Source organism: Oncorhynchus masou, unplaced genomic scaffold (assembly GCF_036934945.1).
Source record: "Oncorhynchus masou masou isolate Uvic2021 unplaced genomic scaffold, UVic_Omas_1.1 unplaced_scaffold_921, whole genome shotgun sequence".
NCBI classification, from domain to species: Eukaryota; Metazoa; Chordata; class Actinopteri; order Salmoniformes; family Salmonidae; genus Oncorhynchus; species Oncorhynchus masou.
This window is the reverse complement of record NW_027015689.1, coordinates 141,813-154,772: the sequence shown is the minus strand read 5'-3', so window position 1 is coordinate 154,772 and position 12,960 is coordinate 141,813. Positions and strand designations below refer to the sequence as shown.

General features: G+C 49.5%; 1 pseudogene; it reads left to right on the top strand.

Moving 5' to 3' along the window:
- Positions 1-12,960, top strand: part of LOC135538156 (E3 ubiquitin-protein ligase arih1-like) — a 30,988-nt pseudogene that overhangs the window by 7,238 nt on the left and 10,790 nt on the right.

Sequence of the window (12,960 nt, the reverse complement as noted above, 5' to 3'; positions counted from 1 at the left end):
GATTGGTGACTTTGAACTTGTTGTATTGAATCTCTTTGTTGTAATCTTTCAGTGGTTGAGGAAATGGATCAAGAAGTGTGACGATGACAGCGAGACGTCTAACTGGATCGCAGCCAATACACGGGTATTTAAAAAAGGCTTAGCTCTAAATACAATCCTGGTCTGTTTTTTTATGGATCACTTGCGTGTCCTTCCACGAAACCAGGTAGATTTGTATTTTGAGTATCTCTTTAAGCATTTTAGGACGGGTTTCCCCCAGACACAGATTACGCCCTATTCCTGGACTAAAAAGCATTCTCGGTGGATATTCTAGGCTTAATCTGTGTCAGAGGAAACTGGCTCTTACATGTTGCTCTATAGTGCTGCCGCTGTGCGAACGATGGACTGTTACTGAGCCCCATCTCTGCTTGGCCATCTGTCCCTCAGGAGTGCCCCAAATGCCACGTGACCATTGAGAAGGACGGCGGCTGCAACCACATGGTGTGTCGGAACCAGAGCTGCAAGGCAGAGTTCTGCTGGGTCTGCCTGGGGCCCTGGGAACCACACGGCTCTGCCTGGTGGGTGGGGGATCTACCTCCTACTGACTAGTGCTATTTTACTGGAAGTCTATGGGTATCTGGGCGGCAGGGTAGCCTAGTGGTTAGAGCGTTGGACTAGTGACCGGAAGGTTGCAAGTTCAAATCCCGAGCTGACAATATACAAATCTGTCGTTCTGTTCCCTGAACAGGCAGTTAACCCACTGTTCCTAGGCCGTCATTGAAAATAAGAATTTGTTCTTAACTGACTTGCCGAGTTAAATAAAGGTTCAAGAAAAAAATCTGCTAGCATGCTAGTAAGATACCCATAGACTTGCAGTCATTGTGCTAATGCTAGTTAGCATTGGCTCGTGAAACTACCTCTAACTTCCTTCATACTGGCCATAGAAACATAAAATCTGACTCTGGGGGAAGTTGATTAATGACCTCACTGCCAACATTCAGAAGTATCCCTTTTAGATTCCATTATTGTCCTTCTGCTTTATCCCAACCAACACCCCAGAAAGACACATACAGGTTGGAGCGGGGGGCTGCCTTACTTGGGCAGCCGTGGAGCAGGTGTTGTGGGGGGGGGGCCTTGATCAAGGCCTCGACGGCAGGTGAAGGCGTCTAGGATGTTGCTAGCACCTCCTGTTAAAAGCTCACTTCCGGACAGATTTTCTGTCAGACCCGGGATTCAAACTGGCATCCCTCCGGTTGCTGTCGGTCTTTTGTTGTTGCTGTAATAATGAAGGACGCTACAACTACACTGCTCAAAAAAATAAAGGGAACACTAAAATAGCACATCCTAGATCTGAATGAATGAAATATTCTTATTAAATACTTTTTTCTTTACATAGTTGAATGTGCTGACAACAAAATCACACAAACTATTAATGGAAATCAAATTTATCAACCCACGGAGGTCTGGATTTGGAGTCACACTCAAAATTAAAGTGGAAAACCACACTACAGGCTGATCCAACTTTGATGTAATGTCCTTAAAACAAGTCAAAATGAGGCTCAGTAGTGTGTGTGGCCTCCACGTGCCTGTATGACCTCCCTACAACGCCTGGGCATGCTCCTGATGAGGTGGTGGATGGTCTCCTGAGGGATCTCCTCCCAGACCCGGACTAAAGCATCCACCAACTTCTGGACAGTCTGTGGTGCAACGTGGCGTTGGTGGATGGAGTGAGACATGATGACCCAGATGTGCTCAATTGGATTCAAGTCTGGGGAACGGGCGGGCCAGTCCATAGCCTCAATGCCTTCCTCTTGCAGGAACTGCTGACACACTCCAGCCACATGAGGTCTAGCATTGTCTTGTGTTAGGAGGAACCCAGGGCCAACCGCACCAGCATATGGTCTCACAAGGGGTCTGAGGATCTCATCTCGGTACCTAATGGCAGTCAGGCTACCTCTGGCGAGCACATGGAGGGCTGTGCTGCCCTCCAAAGAAATGCCACCCCACACCATGACTGACCCACCGCCAAACCGGTCATGCTGGAGGATGTTGCAGGCAGCAGAACGTTCTCCACGGCATCTCCAGACTGTCACGTCTGTCACATGTGCTCAGTGTGAACCTGCTTTCATCTGTGAAGAGCACAGGGCGCCAGTGGCAAATTTGCCAATCTTGGTGTTCTCTGGCAAATGCCAAACGTCCTGCACGGTGTTGGGCTGTAAGCACAACCCCCACCTGTGGACGTCGGGCCCTCATTTTATTTATATTTTATTTTTTATTTCACCTTTATTTTATTTGAGAACACCTTTATTTAACCAGGTAGGCTAGTTGAGAACACCTTTATTTAACCAGGTAGGCTAGTTGAGAACAAGTTCTCATTTGCAACTGTGACCTGGCCAAGATAAAGCATAGCAGTGTGAACAGACAACACAGAGTTACACATGGAGTAAACAATAAACAAGGCAATAACACAGTAGGAAAAAAAAGTCTATATACATTGTGTGCAATAGGCATGAGGAGGTAGGAGAATAATTACAATTTTAGCAGATTAACACTGGAGTGATAAATGATCAGATGGTCATGTACAGGTAGAGATATTGGTGTGCAAAAGAGCAGAAAAGTAAATAAATATAAACAGTATGGGGATGAGGTAGGTAAATTGGGTGGGCTATTTACCGATAAGACTATGTACAGCTGCAGCGATCGGTTAGCTGCTCAGATAGCAGATGTTTGAAGTTGGTAAAGGAGATAAGTCTCCAACTTCAGCGATTTTTGCAATTCGTTCCAGTCACAGGCAGCAGAGAACTGGGAACGAAAGGCGGCCAAATGAGGTGTTGGCTTTAGGGATGATCAGTGAGATGCACCTGCTGGAGCGCGTGCTGCGGATGGGTGTTGCCATCGTGACCAGTGAACTGAGATAAGGCGGAGCTTTACCTAACATGGACTTGTAGATGACCTGGAGCCAGTGGGTCTGGCGATGAATATGTAGCGAGGGCCAGACGACTAGAGCATACAGGTCGCAGTGGTGGGTGGTATAAGGTGCTTTAGTGACAAAACGGATGGCACTGTGATAAACTGCATCCAGTTTGCTGAGTAGAGTGTTGGAAGCTATTTTGTAGATGACATCACCGAAGTCGAGGATCGGTAGGATAGTCAGTTTTACTAGGGTAAGTTTGGCAGCGTGAGTGAAGGAGGCTTTGTTGCGGAACAGAAAGCCGACTCTAGATTTGATTTTAAATTGGAGATGTTTGATATGAGTCTGGAAGGAGAGTTAACAGTCTAGCCAGACACCTAGGTACTTATAGATGTCCAAATATTCTAGGTCGGAACCATCCAGGGTGGTGATGCTAGTCGGGCTTGCGGGTGCAGGCAGCGAACGGTTGAAAAGCATGTATTTGGTTTTACTAGCGTTTCAGAGCAGTTGGAGGCCACGGAAGGAGTGTTGTATGGCATTGAAGCTCGTTTGGAGGTAAGATAGCACAGTGTCCAAGGACGGGCCGGAAGTATACAGAATGGTGTGGTTTGCGTGGAAAGGTGGATCACACTCATGGAGTCTGTTTCTGACCGTTTGAGCAGACACATGCACATTTGTAGGGCTCTGGCAGTGCTCCTCCTTGCACAAAGGCGGAGGTAGCGGTCCTGCTGCTGGGTTGTTGCCCTCCTACGGCCTCCTCCACGTCTCCTGATGTACTGGCCTGTCTCCTGGTAGCGCGTCCATGCTCTGGACACTACGCTGACAGACACAGCAAACCTTCTTGTCACAGCTCGCAGAACCAGTCCTTTATTGGGGTGTCTTGCTAATTGCCTATAATTTCCACCTGTTGTCTAATCCATTTGCACAACAGCATGTGAAATTTATTGTCAATCAGTGTTGCTTCCTAAGTGGACAGTTTGATTTCACAGAAGTGTGATTGACTTGGAGTTACATTGTGTTGTTTAAGTGTTCCCTTTATTTTTTTGAGCAGTGTATATTGGGACTAAAATGTTTTTTTTTTGTTTTTTTTTCTGCTTTCACTAATTCCTAGCTCTGTGTTTATTGTAGGTACAACTGCAACCGCTACAATGAGGATGATGCCAAGGCAGCGAGGGACGCCCAAGAGGTAACAGTGAGTCATGGTGTCTTTAGTGTTCCTCACTGTAGACTAGAATCACAACACAGTCCGGGTCTTTGTTGACCATCATGTATAATGACATATTTCCTCATTCCCACAACAGTTCAGTGACTGTGTAGTGGTGGTGGCTATGCTAGTGGTGGTGTAGTGGCGGTGTGGTGGCGGTGTAGTGGTAGTGGTGGTGGTGGCGGCTATGGTGGTGGCAGCTATGCTAGTGACGGCTATGCTAGTGACGGCTATGCTAGTGACGGCTATGCTAGTGGCGGCTATGCTAGTGGCGGCTATGCTAGTGGCGGTGGTGGTGTAGTGGTGGCTATGCTAGTGGCGGTGTAGTGGTGGCTAGTGGCGGTGTAGTGGTGGCTATGCTAGTGGCGGTGTAGTGGCGGCTATGCTAGTGGCGGTGTAGTGGCGGCTAATGCTAGTGGTGGCTATGCTAGTGGTGGCTATGTTAGTGGTGGCTATGCTGGTAGTGGTGTAGTGGTGGCTATGCTAGTGGCGGTGTAGTGGTGGCTATGCTAGTGGCGGTGTAGTGGTGGCTATGCTAGTGGCGGTGTAGTGGTGGCTATGCTAGTGGTGGCTATGCTAGTGGCAGTGTAGTGGTGGCGATGTAGTGGTGGCTATGCTAGTGGCGGTGTAGTTGTGGCTATGCTAGTGGCGGTGTAGTGGTGGCTATGCTAGTGGTGGCTATGCTAGTGGTGGCTATGCTAGTGGCGGTGTAGTGGTGGCTATGCTGGTAGTGGTGGCTATGCTGGTAGTGGTGTAGTGGTGGCTATGCTAGTGGCGGTGTAGTGGCGGCTATGCTAGTGGCGGTGTAGTGGCGGCTATGCTAGTGGCGGCTATGCTAGTGGCGGCTATGCTAGTGGCGGTGTAGTGGCAGCTATGCTAGTGGCGGTGTAGTGGCGGCTATGCTAGTGGCGGTGTAGTGGCGGCTATGCTAGTGGCGGTGTACTTAAGCAATAAGGCCAGAGTGGGTGTGGTATATGGCTAATAGACCACGGCTAGGGACTGTCCATAGGCATAATGCAACGCGAGTGCCTGGACACAGCCCTTAGCCGTGGTATATTGGCACTATACTTCACCCCCCCGAGGTGCCTTATTGCTGTTATAAACTGGTTAATTAGAGCAGTAAAAAGAAATGTTTAGTCATACCTGTGGTATACCACGGCTGTCAGCCAATCAGCATTCAGGGCTCGAACCACCCAGTTTATAATGGTGGTTATGCATGTTATGGGGTACTGGTGGTTATGCCTGTCATGGGGTACTGGTGGTTATGCCTGTCATGGGGTACTGGTGGTTATGCCTGTCATGGGGTACTGGTGGTTATGCCTGTCATGGGGTACTGGTGGTTATGCCTGTCATGGGGTACTGGTGGTTATGCCTGTCATGGGGTACTGGTGGTTATGCCTGTCATGGTGTACTGGTGGTTATGCCTGTCATGGGGTACTGGTGGTTATGCCTGTCATGGGGTACTGGTGGTTATGCCTGTCATGGGGTACTGGTGGTTATGCCTGTCATGGGGTACTGGTGGTTATGCCTGTCATGGGGTACTGGTGGTTATGCCTGTCATGGGGTACTGGTGGTTATGCCTGTCATGGGGTACTGGTGGTTATGCCTGTCATGGGGTACTGGTGGTTATGCCTGTCATGGGGTACTGGTGGTTATGCCTGTCATGGGGTACTGGTGGTTATGCCTGTCATGGGGTACTGGTGGTGGTTGTACTAGTGGTGGGGGTGGGGGGGGGTTATACTAGTGGGGAGGTTGTGCTAGTGGTTATACTAGTGGAGGGTGGGTTGGCTAGTGGGGGTTATACTAGTGGTGGGTGTGTGTGCTAGTGGGGGGTGGGGGGGGGGTTGTGCTAGTGGTTATACTAGTAGTGGGGGTCGGTGGGCTAGTGGTGGGTGGGTGGGCTAGTGGTGGGTGGGTGGGCTAGTGGGAGTGGGTGGGCTAGTGGGGGGTTGGCTAGTGGTTATACTAGTGGTGGGGGGGCTAGTGGTTATACTAGTGGTGGGGGGGCTAGTGGTTATACTAGTGGTGGGGGGGCTAGTGGTTATACTAGTGGTGGGGGGGGCTAGTGGTTATACTAGTGGTGGGGGGGGCTAGTGGTTATACTAGTGGTGGGGGGGGCTAGTGGTTATACTAGTGGTGGGGGGGGGGGGGCTAGTGGTTATACTAGTGGTGGGGGGGGGGCTAGTGGTTATACTAGTGGTGGGGGGGCTAGTGGTTATACTAGTGGTGGGGGGGGGGCTAGTGGTTATACTAGTGGTGGGGGGGGCTAGTGGTTATACTAGTGGTGGGGGGCTAGTGGTTATACTAGTGGTGGGGGGCTAGTGGTTATACTAGTGGTGGGGGGGGCTAGTGGTTATACTAGCTAGTGGTTATACTAGTGGTGGGGGGGCTAGTGGTTATACTAGTGGTGGGGGGGGGCTAGTGGTTATACTAGTGGTGGGGGGGGCTAGTGGTTATACTAGTGGTGGGGGGTGGCTAGTGGTTATACTAGTGGTGGGGGTGGCTAGTGGTTATACTAGTGGTGGGGGGGGCTAGTGGTTATACTAGTGGTGGGGGGGGGGCTAGTGGTTATACTAGTGGTGGGGGGGGCTAGTGGTTATACTAGTGGTGGGGGGGGCTAGTGGTTATACTAGTGGTGGGGGGGGGCTAGTGGTTATACTAGTGGTGGGGGGTGGCTAGTGGTTATACTAGTGGTGGGGGGGGGGGGCTAGTGGTTATACTAGTGGTGGGGGGGGCTAGTGGTTATACTAGTGGTGGGGGGGGGGCTAGTGGTTATACTAGTGGTGGGGGGGGCTAGTGGTTATACTAGTGGTGGGGGGGCTAGTGGTTATACTAGTGGGGGGGGGCTAGTGGTTATACTAGTGGTGGGGGGGGCTAGTGGTTATACTAGTGGTGGGGGGGGGGGGCTAGTGGTTATACTAGTGGGGGGGGGGCTAGTGGTTATACTAGTGGTGGGGGGGGGGCTAGTGGTTATACTAGTGGTGGGGGGGGCTAGTGGTTATACTAGTGGTGGGGGGGTGGCTAGTGGTTATACTAGTGGTGGGGGGCTAGTGGTTATACTAGTGGTGGGGGGGCTAGTGGTTATACTAGTGGTGGGGGGGGGGCTAGTGGTTATACTAGTGGTGGGGGGGGGCTAGTGGTTATACTAGTGGTGGGGGGGACTAGTGGTTATACTAGTGGTGGGGGGACTAGTGGTTATACTAGTGGTGGGGGGACTAGTGGTTATACTAGTGGTGGGGGGGCTAGTGGTTATACTAGTGATGGGGGGGCTAGTGGTTATACTAGTGGTGGGGGGGGCTAGTGGTTATACTAGTGGTGGGGGGCTAGTTACAGTTGAAGTCGGACGTTTACATTAGAGGTCGAGCGATTTATGATTTTTCAGTGCCGATTATTGGAGGACCAAAAAAAGCCGATACCTTTTTGGGTTTTTTGTTTGTTTTTTGTAATAATGACAATTACAACAACACTGAATGAACACTTAATGAACACTGAAGTCAGGCTTGTAGGCCTCCTTGCTCGCATGCTTTTACAGTTCTGCCCACAAATGTTCTATAGGATTGAGGTCAGGGCTTTGTGATGGCAACTCCAATACATTGACTTTGTTGTCCTTAAGCCTTTGTGCCACAACTTTGGAAGTATGCTTAGGGTCATTGTCCATTTGGAAGACTCATTTGCGACCAAGCTTTAACTTCCTGACTGATGTCTTGAGATGTTGCTTCAATATATCCACATAATTTTCCTATCTCATGATGCCATCTATTGTGTGAAGTGCACCAGTCCCTCCTGCAGCAAAGCACCCCCACAACATTATGCTGCCACCCCCGTGCTTCACTGTTGGGATGGTGTTCTTCAGCTAGCAAGCCTCCCCTTTTTCCTCCAAACAGAACGATGGTCATTATGGCCAAACAGTTCTATTTTTGTTTCATCAGACCAGAGGACATTTCTCCAAAAAGTACGATCTTTGTCCCCATGTGCAGTTGCAAACCGTAGTCTGGCTTTTTTAATGGTGTCGATTTTGGAGCAGTGGCTTCTTCCTTGCTGAGCGGCCTTTCAGGTTATGTCGATATAGGACTTGTTTTACTGTGGATATAGATACTTTAGTACCTGTTTCTTCCAGCATCTTCACAATGTTCTTTGCTGTTGTTCTGGGATTGATTAGCACGTTTTGCACCGAAGTACGTTCATCTCCAGGAGACAGAACGCGTCTCCTTCCTGAGCAGTATGACGGCTGAGTGGTCCCATGGTGTTTATACTTGCGTACTATTGTTTGTACAGATGAACATGGTACCTTCAAGCGTTTGGATATTGCTCCCAAGGATGAATCAGACTTGTAGAGGTCTTGGCTGATTTTATTTTATGAGGTCTTGGCTGATTTCTTTTTATTTTCCCATGATGTCAAGCAAAGAAGCACTGAGTTTGAAGGTAGGCCTTGAAATACATCCACAAGTACAGCTCCAATTGACTCAAATGATGTCAATTAGCCCATCAGAAGCTTCTAAAGCCGGGACATCATTTTCTGGAATTTTCCAAGCTGTTTAAAGGCACAATCAACTTAGTGTTTGTAAACTTCTGACCCACTGGAATTGTGATACAGTGAATTATAAGTGAAATAATGTGTCTGTAAACAATTGTTGGAAAAATTACTTGTCATTCAAACAGTAGATTTCGTAACAGACTTGCCAAAACTATAGTTTAACAAGAAATTTGTGGAGTGGTTGAAAAACGAGTTTTAATGACTCCAACCTATGTAAACTTCTGACTTTAACTGTCTGCTGTGCTAGTTATTGTGTTCTGGTGGTGGTGGTGCTGCTAGTTATTGTGTTCTAGTTGTGGTGGTGCTGCTAGTTATTGTGTTCTAGTGGTGGTGGTGCTGCTAGTTATGGTGTGGTGGTGGTGATGCTAGTTATTGTGTTCTAGTGGTGGTGGTGCTGCTAGTTATTGTGATCTAGTGGTGGTGGTGGTGCTAGTTATGGTGTGGTGGTGGTGCTGCTAGTTATTGTGTTCTAGTGGTGGTGGTGCTGCTAGTTATTGTGTTCTAGTGGTGGTGGTGCTAGTTATGGTGTGGTGGTGGTGATGCTAGTTATTGTGTTCTAGTGGTGGTGGTGGTGCTAGTTATGGTGTGGTGGTGGTGCTGCTAGTTATTGTGTTCTAGTGGTGGTGGTGCTGCTAGTTATTGTGTTCTAGTGGTGGTGGTGCTAGTTATGGTGTGGTGGTGGTGCTGCTAGTTATTGTGTTCTAGTGGTGGTGGTGCTGCTAGTTATTGTGTGCTAGTGGTGATGCTAGTTATGGTGTTCTAGTGGTGGGTGTGCTGCTAGTGGTGGGTGGGTGTGCTGCTAGTGGTGGGTGGGTGTGCTGCTAGTGGTGGGTGGGTGTGCTGCTAGTGGTGGCTGGGTGTGCTGCTAGTGGTGGCTGGGTGTGCTGCTAGTGGTGGCTGGGTGTGCTGCTAGTGGTGGCTGGGTGTGCTGCTAGTGGTGGTGGTGGCTGGGTGTGCTGCTAGTGGTGGCTGGGTGTGCTGCTAGTGGTGGCTGGGTGTGCTGCTAGTGGTGGCTGGGTGTGCTGCTAGTGGTGGCTGGGTGTGCTGCTAGTGGTGGCTGGGTGTGCTGCAAGTGGTGGGTGGGTGTGCTGCTAGTGGTTGTGCTGCTAGTGGTGGGCGGGTGGGTGGGTGTGTTGCTAGTGGTGGTGGGTGGGTGTGCTGCGAGTGGTGGGCGGGTGGGTGGGTGGATGTGCTGCTAGAAGTGGTGGGTGGGTGTGCTGCTAGTAGTGGTGGGTGGGTGTGCTGCTAGTGGTGGGCGGGTGGGTGGATGTGCTGCTAGTGGTGGGCGGGTGGTGTGCTGCTAGTGGTGGTGGTGGGTGGGTGTGCTGCTAGTAGTGGTGGGCGGGTGGGTGGGTGTGCTGCTAGTCAAATCAAATTTTATTTGTCACATACACATGGTTAGCAGATGTTAATGCGAGTGTAGCGAAATGCTTGTGCTTCCAGTTCCGACAATGCAGTAATAACCAACAAGTAATTTAACTAACAATTCCAAAACTAATTTCTTATACACAGTGTAAGGGGATAAAGAATATGTACATAAAGATATGAATGAGTGATGGTGCAGAGCAGCATAGGCAAGATACAGTAGATGGAGTACAGTATATACATATGAGATGAGTATGTAAACAAAGTGGCATAGTTAAAGTGGCTAGTGATACATGTATTACATAAGGATGCAGTAGATGATAGAGTACAGTATATACGTATACATATGAGATGAATAATGTAGGGTATGTAAACATTATATTAGGTAGCATTGTTTAAAGTGGCTAGTGATATATTTTACATCCTTTCCAATCAATTCCCATTATTGAAGTGGCTGGAGTTGAGTCAGTGTGTTGGCAGGAGCCACTCAATGTTAGTGGTTGCTGTTTAACAGTCTGATGGCCTTGAGATAGAAGCTGTTTTTCAGTCTCTCGGTCCCAGCTTTGATGCACCTGTACTGACCTCGCCTTCTGGATGATAGCGGAGTGAACAGGCAGTGGCTCGGGTGGGTGTTGTCCTTGATGAACTTTATAGCCTTCCTTTAACATCGGGTGGTGTAGGTGTCCTGGAGGGCAGGTAGTTTGCCCCGGTGATACGTTGTGCAGACCTCACTACCCTCTGGAGAGCCTTACGGTTGTGGGCGGAGCAGTTGCCGTACCAGGAGGTGATACAGCCCGCCAGGAAGCTCTCGATTGTGCATCTGTAGAAGTTTGTGAGTGCTTTTGGTGACAAGCCGAATTTCTTCAGCCTCCTGTGGTTGAAGAGGCGCTGCTGCGCCTTCTTCACGATGCTGTCTGTGTGAGTGGACCAATTCAGTTTGTCTGTGATGTGTATGCCGAGGAACTTAAAACTTACTACCCTCTCCACTACTGTTCCATCGATGTGGATAGGGGGTGTTCCTTCTGCAGTTTCCTGAAGTCCACAATCATCTCCTTAGTTTTGTTGACGTTGAGTGTGAGGTTATTGTCCTGACACCACACTCCGAGGGCCCTCACCTCCTCCCTGTAGGCCGTCTCGTCGTTGTTGGTAATCAAGCCTACCACTGTTGTGTCATCCGCAAACTTGATGATTGAGTTGGAGGCGTGCGTTGCCGCGCAGTCGTGGGTGAACAGGGAGTAAAGGAGAGGGCTCAGAACGCACCCTTGTGGGGCCCCAGTGTTGAGGATCAGCGGGGTGGAGATGTTGTTGCCTACCCTCACCACCTGGGGCGGCCCGTCAGGAAGTCCAGTACCCAGTTGCACAGGGCGGGGTCGAGACCCAGGGTCTCGAGCTTGATGACGAGCTTGGAGGGTACTATGGTGTTGAATGCCGAGCTGTAGTCGATGAACAGCATTCTCACATAGGTATTCCTCTTGTCCAGATGGGTTAGGGCAGTGTGCAGTGTGGTTGAGATTGCATCGTCTGTGGACCTATTTGAGAGGTAAGCAAATTGGAGTGGGTCTAGGGTGTCAGGTAGGGTGGAGGTGATATGGTTCTTGACTAGTCTCTCAAAGCACTTCATGATGACGGAAGTGAGTGCTACGGGGCGGTAGTCGTTTAGCTCAGTTACCTTAGCTTTCTTGGGAACAGGAACAATGGTGGCCCTCTTGAAGCATGTGGGAACAGCAGACTGGTATAGGGATTGATTGAATATGTCCGAAACACACCAGCCAGCTGGTCTGCGCATGCTCTGAGGGCGCGGCTGGGGATGCCGTCTGGGCCTGCAGCTTTGCGAGGGTTAACACGTTTAAATGTTTTACTCACTTCGGCTGCAGTGAAGGAGAGACCGCATGTTTCCGTTGCAGGCCGTGTCAGTGGCACTGTATTGTCCTCAAAGCGGGCAAAAAAGTTATTTAGTCTGCCTGGGAGCAAGACATCCTGGTCCGTGACTGAGCTGGATTTCTTCTTGTAGTCCGTGATTGACTGTAGACCCTGCCACATACCTCTTGTGTCTGAGCCGTTGAATTGGGATTCTACTTTGTCTCTGTACTGACGCTTAGCTTGTTTGATAGCCTTACGGAGGGAATATCTGCACTGTTTGTATTCGGTCATATTACCAGTCACCTTGCCCTGATTAAAAGCAGTGGTTCGCGCTTTCAGTTTCACGCGAATGCTGCCATCAGTCCACGGTTTCTGGTTAGGGAATGTTTTAGTCGTTGCTATGGGAACGACATCTTCAACGCACGTTCTAATGAACTCACACACCGAATCAGCGTATTCGTCAATGTTGTTGCCTGACGCAATACGAAACATGTCCCAGTCCACGTGATGGAAGCAGTCTTGGAGTGTGGAATCAGCTTGGTCGGACCAGCGTTGGACAGACCTCAGCGTGGGAGCTTCTTGTTTTAGTTTCTGTCTGTAGGCAGGGATCAGCAAAATGGAGTCAGGGTCAGCTTTTCCGAAAGGGGGGCGGGGCAGGGCCTTATATGCGTCGCGGAAGTTAGAATAACAGTGATCCAAGGTTTTGCCAGCCCTGGTGGCGCAATCGATATGCTTATATATTTTAGGGAGTCTTGTTTTCAGATTAGCCTTGTTAAAATCCCCAGCTACAATGAATGCAGCCTCAGGATGTATGGATTCCAGTTTGCAAAGAGTCAAATAAAGTTCGTTCAGAGCCATTGATGTGTCTGCTTGGGGGGGAATATATACGGCTGTGATTATAATCGAAGAGAATTCTCTTGGTAGATAATGCGGTCGACATTTGATTGTGAGGAATTCTAAATCAGGTGAACAGAAGGATTTGAGTTCCTGTATGTTTCTGTGATCACACCACGTCTCGTTAGCCATAAGGCATACGCCCCCGCCCCTCTTCTTACCAGAGAGGTGTTTGTTTCTGTCGGCGCGATGCGTGGAGAAACCCGCTGGCTG